At 39.2% G+C, this 14,380-nt stretch overlaps 1 non-coding gene across 1 annotated transcript; it reads right to left on the bottom strand.

Moving 5' to 3' along the window:
- Nucleotides 1-1,020: 1,020 nt before the first annotated feature.
- On the bottom strand, nucleotides 1,021-1,127 carry LOC129659781 (U6 spliceosomal RNA). The gene has a single exon (XR_008718249.1). It is a non-coding gene; the product is annotated as a U6 spliceosomal RNA (small nuclear RNA).
- Between the last annotated feature and the right edge of the window lie 13,253 nt (nucleotides 1,128-14,380).

Genomic DNA, 14,380 nt, shown 5'->3' with positions numbered 1-14,380 from the left:
AAGATGGAGAGGTGACCACTGGGTAGGGTGAGATGGAGGTGCTAATAAACTGACTGCAGAGTGTTGAGTAGATAGTAAGAAATGAGGAAACTGAAACACTTGTTTCCACTGGTTTTAGCTATAAAGAAGGCAGTGGGCAGAAATAGGGAAAATTCATCCATTCTGACAGGTGGGAAGGTGGAATTGGAGGGTAAGGATGCAGGTAGAGGCTGACTTGATTTTGAAAACAAGAAGTTGTTATTTTTTCATATTACAACAAAAAATAGAAAGCAATTGTTCTTTTATTTTCCAAAAGCATCCATCCCCATATTTGTTGCTTGATGAAAAGTTAGATCAAAGGAGAATGAAAGCTGCAATGGGACTCCTGAATACTCACTTGGTGTAAATTTGTTTTCATGTTTCATGTTTATACGCCAGTTGTTTAAAACCAATCATCTTAGTATTTAGGAAAGCTTTCTAGTCAATTATATGTAGAAAAGTAAATAATACAACAACATTTAAAATACTTTAAATTGCTGTTTGGCATCAACATAAAATATAATTATTCTCTGATTACTATCTTCTGTCCCACAGGTCTCTCAAGAAGCATAAAAAATACAACACTGGAACATTCAGTGATAACAGGTGATTATACAAATGATTATTCTTCTGAACTGTTATGCAGTAAGCATATATAAATGAACAAAACCCAGCTTGCTCTAGTCAGTCTCTTCAGATTGCCATATTCAGAATTTTAATGCTGTTTGCCTCTGCTTTGCTGAGTAACAGTGAACTAGCAATTGAGCTATTCTATGCCCATTCAAATATATAAAACCACTGACAAAGGACCAGTATTTTAAGAGCTTGATGCCCTCTTAATGAAGCAGTATCAATATATTTTTTCTAATTTCTGTATCACAGTAAAATACATAGAACATAAAAGTTATAATGTTAACCAATTTTAAATGAGCACTTAAGTGGTATTAAGTATATTCATATTGTTGTGTAACTCTCAACACCATCCACATTCATAACTTTTCATAAAATACGAAATGTTTCCTGAATTTGTATGGCATCACTGAGCAGGTGTCATGCTAATCTTCTCTGTATTGTTCCAGTATTAGTAAATGCACTGCTTCAGTGAGCACTGACACACGTTTTAATGAAAACACTTATTTACATAAAGGAGCAAAAAGTATAGAGATGGTGACTCTGAAAGACAAGCAAGATTCATCTGATGATGACTGTAAAACCAAGAGCTTTGATCGATTCTCTAATGCTCCCTCGCAGAGTATTGACACATGGAAAGTGACTAAAATACCTTCTGATTCTACACACAGGGATGGAATACAGGGATAGATTATTTGATCCAAAATGATCATTGCTGTATTCTCCCAGTTTGTCTAGTTAAAAAGGAAACAACTGAAAAATAACTCAAATCTAGGTTGAGTTCTTACTCTATGCCAGACACTATGCTAAATCATGCACAATGCATTTCCAGCTTACTTCAAAAATAAAATGTCTTGTTTTCATTTTAAAGACAGTAAGACTAGATTCAGAAATGGTAGTGTAATTAACTACACATGGTCTCACAACCAGTAAGATGGGGGTGAAAGATACGGCTCTGGGTTAGCTTGCCCACACAGCCCTTGCTCTTAATCTCTGTGATCTATTGTCTAAAGGTGACCACATCTGCCCCCAATTTTTTCAGTTTATGGCCTCAGACAGCCCCCCAAACATACCCTGTTCTGTGAACATATCCTGTTCTTATGAACACATTCTTTTTGCTTGTGCAAACATTTATATGCTGAACAATGCTACTTGCCTCATCCAGGTTTTGTGTTGAACTCTCACAATTATTTCTAAATGTTTGCAAGCAAACATTTTCTTGATAGCTACAGTCAAGATTTGTGGTTTGGGAGGATGGGGAAAGAGTTCATCAATATTCTTTGGTGCAGTTTCTGTGTATTCAGGTTTACAATTTGCTGACTTCTGGAATGATAGTTTGAAATTAGAACATCTCTTGAAATAAAGCTGCTGTGCCAGAAGACATCACATAGAATTCCATTTCAGCTCTGATGTACAAACAACCCTGCATGTACGATCTGATCCTCTCACTTGTTATGCACTAAGTGCCTGCCTGTATGCATGTGTGCTCAGTTGCATCTGACTCTTTTTGACCCTATGGACTGTAGCCCACCAGGCTTCTCTGTCCATGGGATTTTCCAGTGCGGTGCCATCCAGAATGGGCCCTAATGTAGCTTTCATTCACTATGTAATTCAGGAAGCCCTTAAATATTTGTAAGCTGTTGGTGAGGTTTATGCTTGTTTTGTTTAGACTCTGTTTGTGGGCTCTCCTCACCCAGCGCTCCCCCTATTGTTACCTACCAGGAACTCTTTGCTGTGGCAAGGGCATGGCTTTAGGAAGACACCCCTGACCCAGGTTTGATGTTGACTCCTTCACTTTTTGCACATAATGCACAATGATGTTCAACTTTTTTTTCCCCCCTAAGAGTAAGGTATAATTTTACATTTACCTGTGATCCAGTAGACATTTATACAGTTGAGAAATGCTTCATATTTTTTGGGGAAGGGTAGAGGAGATTGGTATAGAACAGTCTTATGGACTCTGTGGGAGAGGGAGAGGGTGGGAAGATTTGGGAGAATGGCACTGAAACATGTAAAATATCATGTATGAAATGAGTTGCCAGTCCAGGTTCGATGCACGATACTGGATGCTTGGGGCTAGTGCACTGGGATGACCCAGAGGGATGGTATGGGGAGGGAGGAGGGAGGAGGGTTCAGGATGGGGAACACATGTATACCTGTGGCAGATTCATTTCGATATTTGGCAAAACTAATACAATTTTGTAAAGTTTAAAAATAAAATAAAATTAGGGAGGAGGGTTCAGGGTGGGGAACACATGTATACCTGTGGCGGATTCATTTTGATATTTGGCAAAACTAATACAATTATGTAAAGTTTAAAAATAAAATAAAATTTTAAAAAATTTTAAAAAAATAAAGAAATAGAGAACAAAAAAATAAAATTAAATTAAAAAAATAAAGAGCTTTAATCTTATTTTTTTTTTTAAGATTTTTTTGTTGTGGACTATTTTTAAAGTCTTAATTGAATTTGTTACAATATTGCTTCTGGTTTACATTTTGGTTTTTGGCTGCAAGGCATGTGGGATTTCAGCTCCCTGACCAGGGATTGAACCTGCACCCCCTTCAATGGAAGGCAAAATCTTAACCAGTGGAACAACAGGGAAGTCCCTAGGGGAATTTAATCTTATGCCAACTAAGTTATGTGACAAAATAAGTGGATCTGGGTGAATTTCATGTTCCCTCCTGCTTTCTTCCTTTCCACACTCCTTTTCTTTCCTTCCCTGAGCTTTCTCCCCCAGCAGAACCTGACCAACCAGAGATAATACCCCGCAGTTCAGTTTAGATACATGTGGGCAGGAGGATGGAAGAATGGCTTTCCTAATCCCTTTTACTCCCCTCTTTTCACACTGGGTTCTGTGCTGTTGGAAAACATGTCTCAACATGGAGGCCCCCTCAGACAACTTTACTGTCTCAAGCCAGGCTGGCTTTTCCCTTCATTTACAAGTTTGTAAATTCTGAGATACCTGGTTTTTATTTAAGAAAATGTGGTACATACATACCATCAAATATGATTTGGCCTTAAGAAAGAAGGAAATTCTGCAATATGCAACCACATGGATGAATCTTGAGGACATGAAAGTGAAAGTGAAGTAGCTCAGTCATGTCCGACTCTTTGTGACCCCATGGACTATAGCCTACCACGCTCCGCCGTCCATGGGATTTTCCAGGCAAGAGTACTGGAGTGGGTTGCCATTTCCTTCTCCAGAGGATCTTCTCAACCCAGGGATCAAACCCAGGTCTCCCGCATTGTAGGCAGACGCTTTACCATCTGAACCACCAGAAAAGCCTCTGCTAAGTGAAATATGCCAATCACAGAAAGGCAAATACTGCATAAATCCACTTGCATAAAGTAAATCAGAAACCAACACAATATTTTAAAGCAACTATCTTCCAACTAAAAATACATAAATTAAAAAATAAAGAAAGTCAAATTCATGGAACCAAAGAGTAAAATGGTGGGACTGGAGGAAGGAGGAAATGGGGAGTTACTGCAAAAATTTTCAGCAATGCAAGATGGATGAGTTCTAGAGCTCTGCTGTACAACGTTGCATCTGTAGTCAACAAAGCTGTATCATACATTCAAAAGGGCTTCCCTGGTGGCTCAGGGGCAAAGAATCTGTCTGCAATGCAGGAGACACAGTTTCAATCCCTGGTTTGGGAAGATCCCCTGGAGAAGAAATGGCAACCCACTCTAGCATTCTTGCCTGGGAAATCCCATGGATAGGAGAACCTGGGGGGCTACGTCCATGAGGTCATGAGAGTCATACACGATTTAGCAACTAAACAACAATAACAACACTCTCATAAATTTGCTAAGAGGCTAGCTTTCATGTTGTGTTCTTGCCAAAATAAAGAATATTAAACAACAATAACAAAAAAATAGCTGCTTTTTAAAATCTAGATTTCCGGTGCAGAAGGCGAGACTGCATTTGAGTGGTGCTTAAACTTTCCAAATGCATTTGGTCTCTCTAATCTAGCAGTTTTTCACACCCAGAAAGTAATTTAACTGTGTGGAGCTGAAGAGCTGACTTTCTAGTGCTTGGTGAGCTCTTTTAAATTATGTTACCCAGAAAAAATTTCTGACTAAGTACCATAAGAAAAACATATCTTAAAATCTGGGCTATTGCTTAAATAAATAAACTTTTGAATGCTTAAAGATATGATATTTCCCAAGTTATCATTTAGGAGATAAACTACTACTTTGAATTTTCTCCCCCTAACTTTCAATTATTTTCAATTGCCAAATATAATTCTTGATAAAGCAGACAATATTTCTTCAACATGAGCAATTTTTAATGTCTTCAGCTTATAATTTTGTTGCCTCAATTTTAATTGTAATTTGTCTTTTCTGAGCCAGAATAGTTTAAAATGAGCACAAAAGTTTCCATTGTTTAGTGTCCTACAAAATGAATATGCCTGAGTTGCAGTCATTAAGAGCCTTACATGGGTCAGTTTTTGTTATTGTCTCCCCTCTTCCCTCCAACCCCACTTTATTTTTTAGCATGAGTGAGCTAAGAAGAAGCAACTATTATTTGACCAATTTACTTAAATAGAAAATGAGTGACTATGTGTCTCCTAGAAAGATGGCTGGATGTGTTTTTAAATTCTGAATGCTACAACTAAATTTAGCCAAAGCGCATTGCTTTCTGAATGCTTCCAAAATGGAACACTGTGCTTTGATTGTTGCTTTGGGAGTCTCATTAAGACTCTAAAAGGTCAAAGGAGTAAAGACTGAAGCAAAATACATTCATTTACAATACACACAGCACAATCAAAATGTAGAAATCAGCTACATATGTGATGCGGTTTTCTTCCAGGGTATTTGTATAATAGAGTCCTGTTTTTGTGGTTAGCTGATATGTCTAAATGGTTACATTTATTCGACCAAATGTCTACAGTGTTGTTACTAGTGGAGAAACATTTCAGATTGCCAAATGCTTGTTTCATAAATTAATTTCTGAACAGAGGGTGATGTTGGAATCAGATATTTTTCCCATAAAGTGAGATGGCTATCCCCATAGCAGACAGGTTTTTACTTTCTTAAGAGACAGACATTTTTTTATAAGACTTTTGCTCTAACACACACTTTGAAAATTTCATGAGGGGAGGAGAGAATGTGGTAATTTTGGCCCCTGGAAAGTTGCCTGTGAAGGATGACATCAGATCTTGACAAAGAATACAAACTAACTTAAAACTCAGTTTTTCCAGAAGAGTCTGCTCTAGCTTGAAACTCAATTTTCTCAGGTACATTTCAGTAATTTGTTTCTGCCAGTAATAAGGGGATTATTTTCATGTGAATGTGATGATATTCTATAGAGGAATCAATGGGAGTGTTCCTTTAATTTGAATTTAGCCTTTTCTCTAACATATTAAGAGGACAGAATAATTTTTTAATATCTTGCTACTTGGTTTTCCACATTCTAGATTTTAGCAATTATTTTCTTTGGCTCCTGAATATCTCGGTAACCTCATAACTTTCCTTTTTGTGTCCATAACTGATTGCTATAGTATTTAATATTCTTATAAGGATTAACAAATACCATAGTCCAGGCACTTGTCCAGGCGCTAGCAACTCATCAGTGCACGTGGGCTCAGTCACTTCAGTCATGTCTGACTCTATGCAATCCTATGGACTGTAGCCCGACAGGCCCCTCTGTCCATGGGATTCTCCGGGCAAGAATACCATAGAGGGTTGCCATGCCCTCCTCCAGGGGATTTTCTGAACCCAGGGATTGAACCAGCATCTCCTGAGTCTCCTGCATTGCAGGCAGATTCTTTACCCACTGAGCCACTTGGGAAGCTCCTAAAAATTCCATCATGAAATACAAATAAAAATCTCTGCCTACATGGGTCTTTCATTTCTGTATATGTATTTACACTTAAGTTTATCTTTTCCGGCTCCCCCCACCCCAAGCTTCAATAAAAATTTCCAAACTTGTCACCAATATTACAGTTTTAAAGATTGTAAACTTTTGGAAGAAATGACTATGAATTACTTTCAATCTGAGGATACAGTGTCCCTGGCACTCTTTGGAGCTGAGAATGAAATCAATGTTATTTATTGTTTTTATCAATGAAAAGGTCAGTGTTTCTTAAATTGTGTCCTTTGGACCACGGCTGTCAGAACCCCTTTTAGGCGGTGGTCACAGTCCCTGAGACCCACTTCAAAGCTCCTGATTCAGGATATCAGGGTGAGGATCAGGAATCTACATTTTAAAGAAGCAGTGTAAGTGACCCCTACACATGCTGACAACTAAAAATTAAGTACTAATTTAGACAAAGAGCTGAAGAAAGTGAATCTTATATTAGAAAATGACCATAAGCAATTCTATGAAAAGGACTGACCTTGTGTATGCTCAGTAGTTAACATGATGTGAAAGGGCAAAAGAAGTTGTCTTTCACAAACAACTGGCACCAGACTTTCTCCTGGGGAGAAGACTGTTTCTTGTTAAGGAAAACTTTGATTCCGCTTGGAGAGAGAACATAAGCCAAGGAGAATAAAGGTCACTGAGGCACAAAAAGAAAACAAAATTGAAACAAGATTGGAGGGGGGGAGACTGAAGAGAGGAACAGAGAACCACACATCTCAGGGGAAGGCTGGCAACTGGTGGAAATGGCCTACTGCTGCTGCTGCTAAGTCGCTTCAGTCGTGTCCCACTCTGTGCGACCCCATGGACTGCAGCCTATCAGGCTTCTCCGTCCATGGGATTCTCCAGGCAAGAACACCGGAGTGGGTTGCCAATGGCCTAGCAGATGTCTAAGACAAGTTTTAGGCATTTGTGTGGTTGTGATATCAACGCTTTTTTTTTTTTTTTCTTCTCAAATACTCAGTTATGGCTGTTACACACACAAAAGCCTGATGTGAGTGGTTTTTGTGGGAAACAAATTAAATCAGTGAAGGGCTGCATTGAGGTTAAAGAGGAGCAGTGAGGATGAAGGAACACCTAACCACCAGAAGCTGGAAAGAAGACGGAGGATTAAGAAGGGAGAAATCAGAGCCAGGGAGCTTCGAGAAATGGTGGGAGATTTTCAGAAAATCAGAGGAAGACAATTGTCTTCCCACTGAACGAGCAGTTTGAGGTTCAAGCTAATCGTATACAGATCTTGAAGGGCAGGATGAGCAAGTGGACATTTGGCATTGTGGTTAGGTTACCATTTTATGTGGTTATGCCTTATCTTTTTGACTAGATTTTGAGTTTCTAGTTAGAGTATTCTTGTCTTTTTTTTAATTATTAATCACTTTTCTGCATAGTATATTTTCCACACTATATGCTGCCACATAGTTATTGAAATGTTTTGTGCTATAAAGTGAAAAATGTAGTGGATTGTGAATAAAAATGTGTCCTAGATTAAGATCATTCCTTTATTCCCTTGTGGACCTTTTAAGTTCTGGGCCCTTAAGTCTTACAGACACTTTTAGAAAATAACTTGTCTGTGCCTTTATTTCTAGAATGTCTGAGTTATTTAATGTTTACCATTTCAGTGGAATGAAATGCCATTTCTTGAGAATAACATCTATAAACTACTTTTCTCTATGAAAATATATGATACTTTAATTTCCTGAAGTTAGTTTAATTTCCAAGCAAGTATTTCAGATCTTATATGTGCTCTGAAGCCTTATGATTATTTTAACTTTGTGACTTAAAAATTTGTGGCTAAGCTCATTACATTTTTAATGCTGGAAGTACATTTATTTTCCTATGAAGATTCTAAATATTTAGAATAATTATACTTGGCATCTAGAATTTTGTTGGAGCGTTAAAAACTACTACTTGGATAAAAGAAAATCAAAGCACAAACAAGTGGGTAAAGTACAGAATGGCATTTTATCTTTTGAATTCTGGTCATGACTCTAACAGTAATTTCTGTGCAGTGAGAAGTTCCCTTTAAATCTTTTTCATCTGCAAGAAAGTTTTTGTGTTGACCTTATATATATTAGTGTAAGTCTTTACAAGGACTTGAAATAAGTTACAGCCATTCCTCAGCATCCCTAATAGATTGATCTTTGAACCTCTGCTGCTGCTGCTGCTGCTGCTAAGTCACTCCAGTCGTGTCCAACTCCGTGCGACCCCATAGACAGCAGCCCACCAGGCTCCGCCGTCCATGGGGTTTTCTAGGCAAGAGTACTGGAGTGGCTTGCCATTGCCTTCTCTGTTGGACCCTTAGAGATGTTATAATCAGCAGATGCTCAAATTCCTTATAGAAAATGGCACAGTGTCTCTGTATAACCCATGCACATCCTCCTACATAATTTTATCATCTCTAGACTACTTATAATACATAATGCAATGTAAATGCTATGTAAATAATTGTAAATACAATGTAAATGCTATGTAAATAGTTGCTGAGCATGCAGCAAATTCAAGTTTTGCTTTTTTGGAACTTTCTTGATTTGTTTTCTCTGAATATTATTGATCTATATTTGGTTGAACTGAAAGATGTGGAAATGGTGGACACCAAGGACCAACTGTATATACATATAAGTTATTGACAATATATTTATCTTGTGCTTTTATAACCAACCATTTTGCATGGCAGGGAATAACATTTCCATTTGATACACAAGTGTGGCAGACAGCCTTTAGGCTTGCCTCTGATGAATCACGATTCTCTCTTGATTATTTGAGTGTGGGCTTGACCTAGTCACTATTTCTAAAAGTAGAATATGGCAAAAGTGATGGGATATCACTTTCAAGATTAGGTTACAAAGAAAAGGTAGCTGCCATTTTCCTTTCCTTTCTTCCTGTCTCATAGGTTGTCTCTGAAGGAAAGCAGCTGCTGTGTTGTGAGGTGCCCTGTGGCAAGGGTCATGTGATAAGGAACTAACATCTCCAGTCAATGGCCAATGAGGACCGGCCATATAGGTGGTTTGGGAGTATCCTCAGCAGAACCTTAATTTAAATACACCTACCTTAGGAAGCATCACTACAAACAAAGCTAGTGGAGGTGATGGAATTCCAGTTGAGCTACTTCAAATCCTGAAAGATGATGCTGTGAAAGTGCTGCACTCAATATGCCAGCAAATTTGGAAACTCAGCAGTGGCCACAGGACTAGAAAAGGTCAGTTTTCATTCCAATCCCAAAGAAAGGCAATGCAAAAGAATGCTCAAACTACCGCACAATTGCACTCATCTCACACGCTAGTAAACTGATGCTTAAAATTCTCCAAGCCAGGCTTCAGCAATATGTGAACTGTGAACTTCGAGATGTTCAAGCTGGTTTTAGAAAAGGCAGAGGAACCAGAGATCAAATTGCCAACATCTGCTGGATCATGGAAAAAGCAAGAGAGTTCCAGAAAAACATCTACTTCTCCAGTACTCTTGCCTGGAAAATCCATGGACGGAGGAGCCTGGTAGGCTGCAGTCCATGGGGTCGCTAAGAGTCGGACACGACTGAGCGACTTCACTTTCCCTTTTCACTTTCATGCATTGGAGAAGGAAATGGCAACCCACTCCAGTGTTCTTGCCTGGAGAATCCCAGGGACGGGGGAGCCTGGTGGGCTGCCATCTCTGGGGTCGCACAGAGTCAGACATGACTGAAGCACTTAGCAGTAGCTGATTTATTGACTATGCCAAAGCCTTTGACTGTGGATCACAATAAACTGTGAAAAATTCTGAAAGAGGTGGGACTATCAGACCACCTGACCTGCCTCTTGAGAAACCTGTATGCAGGTCAGGAAGCAACAGTTAGAACTGGACATGGAACAACAGACTGGTTCCAAATAAGAAAAAGAGTCTGTCAAGGCTGTATATTGTCACCCCACTTATTTAACTTATATCCAGAATACATCATGAGAAATGCTGGGCTGGAGGAAGCACAAACTGGAATCAAGATTGTAGGGAGAAATATCAATAACCTCAGATATGCAGATGATACCACCCTTATGGCAGAAAGTGAAGAAGAACTAAAGAGCCTCTTGATGAAAGTGAACAAGGACAGTGAAAAAGTTGGCTTAAAGCTCAGCATTCAGAAAACTAAGATCATGGCATCCAGTCCCATCACTTCATGGGAAATAGATGGGAAAACAGTGGAAACAGTGGCTAACTTTATTTTTCTGGGCTCCAAAATCACTGCAGATGGTGAGTGCACCCATGAAATTAAAAGATGCTTACTCCTTGGAAGGAAAGTTATGACCAACCTAGACAGCATATTAAAAAGTAGAGACATTACTTTGCCAACAAAGGTCCATCTAGTCAAGGCTATGGTTTTTCCTGTGGTCATGTATGGATGTGAGAGTTGGACTATAAAGAATGCTGAGTGCCAAAGAATTGATGCTTTTCAACTGTGGTGTTGGAGAAGACTCTTGAGAGTCCCTTGGACTGGAGGAGATCCAACCAGTCCATCCTAAAGGAAATCAGTCTGAACGTTCATTGGAAGGACTAATGCTGAAGCTGAAGCTCCAATACTTTGGCCACCTGATGCGAAGAACCAACTCATTTGAAAAGACCCTGATGCTGAGAAAGATTGAAGGTGGGAGGAAAAGGGGATGACAGAGGATGAGATGGTTGGACAGCATCACCCACTGGATGGACATGAGTTTGAGTAAACTCTGGAACTTGGTGATGGATAGGGAAGCTACAGTCCATGGGGTCACAAAGAGTGACACAACTGAGCAATTGAACTGAACTGAATTCATAAAGAAACTGAGTCCCCAAAAGGTCATCTGATTTGAACAGGGAATCATGTAAAGAATTGAAAATTTAAAGGTTTTCAGACCACTTGGTCAGAGAAGTTCTCCCTTCTCTGGGAGAAGGTGGTATTGAAGATACCTAAATGAAGTGAGGCATATGGACCTCTGGGGAATAAGCGTGTAGGCAGAGAGATTGGCAAGTGCAAATGTTCTGCCATGAGAACACTGGATCAGCATCAAGACCAATGTAGAGGGACTTCCCTGGTGGTTCAGGGGTTAAGACGTCACCTTCCAATGTAGGGGGTGTGGGTTCAATCTCTGGTTGGGGAGCTAAGATCACATACACCTCACAGCCAAAAAACCAAACAGAAGCAATATAGTAACAAGTTCAATGAAGACTTTAAAAATGGTTCACATAAATAATATTAAAAAAAAAAAAAACAGTGTAGATAGAAGAGCAAACTAGAGAAAGATGTAAGGATGAAGTTAAAGAGATAGAGGCCAGATTATGCAGAGCTTCCTAACCACGGCAAGGACTTTGAATTTTGTTCTAAATCTAATTGGGAAGACATTAGAGTATTTTAAACAGAGAAGTGATATGATTTGATGCACTTCTTAATATTTGCGGAGAACGGAAAGAGAAACAACAGGATAGGTAAAGGCTCAGTAAAAAGATTTATTGAAGTGTATAACTTGCCTAGATGAGTGGTAATGATGGCCTGGACTAGAGATAGGAGTGAAATGGTAATAAATGGTAGAAGGAGTGCATGGAAATTGAAGTCGTTTTCATTTCTGGTTGCTTCTATCGACATTTTGTCAAAGAGCATGCACTTTTGGAAGGCAGGTTTAACTATGACCAGAGTGCCATCTAGGTTTTTGATCACTGGAACTTCACAGTTTTGAAATTATGACTGTGCTCTGCTTTAACCAAATTGAATGAGCAGTCTTGACTGAGGGCACTCAGGCATTAGAGAAGCCTTCAAGTCAAGGTATGTCTAAAGGCATAATCCAAGTGAGGCTTCCCTTTAGATTTTGAGCAGATGACCACAATCGTTGAAAAGAGTCAAACATTTATTTGCTTTTGCCCTACACAAACTGAAGTTGGTTTTTGTTTTTCTCACATTATCCTTTGACCAACGTTCTTGGGAGATCTCAGAGAACTCTCCAAACATTTCACTTTTTATAATTGTTCTTTTTCTAAGATCACACACACACACACAGAAATAACACAAATTATATTTGATTTTGTTGTGTATGAGAACACACATTCTTAAATAATATGGACAGACTGTTTAAGTTTGGACGTTGGTTGAGATTCCCAGGGAGCTGAACACTGGCACTTTTATTTTGAAATGTCCTATTGCTGCCTGATCAGCGTTAATCTTCCATTTTCTCCTCAAAGGTGAACTGGAGTCTTTCATTCTTTACATCTGTCCCTCTAGGGGGCCTAGAGTTGAACACGGTTCAGGAGAGCTCTTTGTGTACTTGATTTCTTCACAAGCTTTGTTTTGGAGAAAGCAAAAAAGTAAATGCTTATTTGATCATTTTGAGTCTTTTCATCTTAAAGCAAGAAATTATATGGTAAAATTTCAGTACACATCACTGATAAATATTTCCCTTTTGTTAAGTGTAACTGACTTTTTTCAGATTTCAGAAATAAGGTTTAATATGTATTCAGTATAAACAATATGAAACATTCATATGTCTATGGGGTATGTTTCAGATTTAAAGTAAAACATTTAAAACCCACAGATCAGATTCCTCAATAATAAGTTCATGTAACTATGGATTTTTAAATAATATATTTTTGAGAATGAAATGAATGATATCTGAGAAGTTACTGATTATTTATACAAGGTATTGTATATATTAAATATTTTATGCTATAGTAAGCAAAATAAGTCAAAGACAAATATTATATGATAGAGCTTCCTTGGTGGCTCAAATGATAAAGAATCTGCCTGCAATGCAGGAGACCTGGGTTCAATCCCTGGGTCAGGAAGATCCCCTGGAGAAGGAATTCACAACCCACTCCAGTACTCTTGCCTGGAAAATTCCATGGACAGAGGAAGCCTGGCAGGGCTCAAAAAGATCCCTGGCATGGGATCAAAAAGAGTCGGATATGACTGAGTGACTTTCACTTTTCACTGTCTGATGTCACTTATATGTGGAATCCCCAAAATACAAAAACAACTAGTGAATATAACAGAATTGCAGCAGACTAACAGATACAGAAACAGGCCAGTGGTTACCAGGGGGTGAGGAAGGTGCAATATAGGGGTGAGGAAGTGGGAGGTCCAAACTGTTGGATGTAGTAAGGTAAGCTACAAGGATGTATTGTGTAACACAGGGAATACAACTGATATTTGTAATAACTGTAAATGGAAATCAACCTCTAAAAATTACATTAGGGACTTCCTTGGTGGTCCAGTGGTTAAGAATCTGCCTTCCAATGTAGGGGATGTGGGTTCCATCCCTGGTCAGGGAACTCAGATCGCACATGCCACCGGGAAGTTAAGCCAATGTGCCACAACTACTGAAGCCCGCGTGTCACAACTAGACATTCTGTGCAGTGTAATGAAAGATCCTGCATGGCAAAATGAAATCCCAAGTGCTGCAACTAACACCCAAAGCAGCCAAATAAATAAATACTAAGAAAATAAAAATTATATTAAAATGCAGTTGGTAGCTCTGCTGGTAAAGACTCCACCTGTAATGCAGAAGACCCCGGTTTGGTTCCTGGGTCAGGAAGATCCCCTGGAGAAGGGGTAGGCTACCGACTCCAGTATTCCTGTGCTTCCCTTGTGGCTCAGAGGGTAAAGAATCTGCCTATAATGCAGGAGACCTGGGTTTGATCCCTGGGTTGGGAGGATCCTCTGGAGGAGGGCATGGCAACCCACTCCAGTATTCTTGCCTGGAGAATCCCTATGGACAGAGGAGCCTGGCAGGCTGCAGTCCCTGGAGTCACAAAGAGTTGGACAAGCCTGGGTGACTAAGCACAGGATCTCTCACCCTATTCACCATTCCTTGATTGTCTACTATATTTAACCCACCCCAAGTGACGAATGGTCCTGCAAGGAGTTGGCTGAATTTACAGAGCAG

Source organism: Bubalus kerabau, chromosome 8 (assembly GCF_029407905.1).
Source record: "Bubalus kerabau isolate K-KA32 ecotype Philippines breed swamp buffalo chromosome 8, PCC_UOA_SB_1v2, whole genome shotgun sequence".
Classification (NCBI taxonomy): Eukaryota; Metazoa; Chordata; class Mammalia; order Artiodactyla; family Bovidae; genus Bubalus; species Bubalus kerabau.
Note: the sequence above shows the minus strand (reverse complement) of the source record. Positions and strands in the feature narration are given on the sequence as shown.